Raw genomic sequence first — 785 nt, 5'->3', positions numbered from 1 at the left:
TTTTACATAATCGGCTTTAATACAAGGCAATATGGCACCATCAGAAAATGTGGTATTTGGAGTTATTTTACAGACATTATGCAATGGGAAATTATAAAAAACTATATTTAACCAGGAGAGGGCCTCGCTGAGAATTAAAATCTTTATCACAGGAGTGTTCTGGCTTGAGCACAGACGCACACAACACTGAGGTTATAAGAAACATTTGATGAAACCGATGAAATATGAAGAGCAGATCCAAAAGTAATGTAAACTTGATAAAATAGAGTATTCCAACATTTTCAAATTATTTATGAAATTGATAAATACAATATAAAAGGTTTGTAATGATACTGCAGAATGAGCAGATCCCCCTCTTATTTGTATATACTTAAAGAGTAATAAAAGGAAGAACCTGATTGTTATGCAAATAAGGCAGCAGACATTTTTATATACTCTAGTCGAAGGGTTTGAAGTGCAATAACAAATGTAATACCCCAATATTCTACAAATATATTACTCATTCATTGACATTATTCTGTTTAGCTTATTTCAAGAGGACATCAAAAGAAGAGTTTTTTTAATGGTTCTCACTGAAAATCATGTGGCTGCATTTTTTGGAAATACAGCGCCACAGTATGGACAGTTAAACTTGAACTAGCCTCTCAATCACACCAAATTTGTGTCAGCTTTGAAAATTATTAGAAAGCTTTAAATTGTATTGAAAATGCTCATACATCTTGAAAATTAAAATCTGACTACTTTAAGATTACTCTGATTTTTAAGTCAAAAACTTTTTGGACAAA

This window comes from Hippoglossus hippoglossus, chromosome 6, assembly GCF_009819705.1.
Source record: "Hippoglossus hippoglossus isolate fHipHip1 chromosome 6, fHipHip1.pri, whole genome shotgun sequence".
Lineage (NCBI taxonomy): Eukaryota > Metazoa > Chordata > Actinopteri > Pleuronectiformes > Pleuronectidae > Hippoglossus > Hippoglossus hippoglossus.
The sequence above is the reverse complement of the archived record's forward strand: the minus strand, read 5'-3'. Positions refer to the sequence as shown.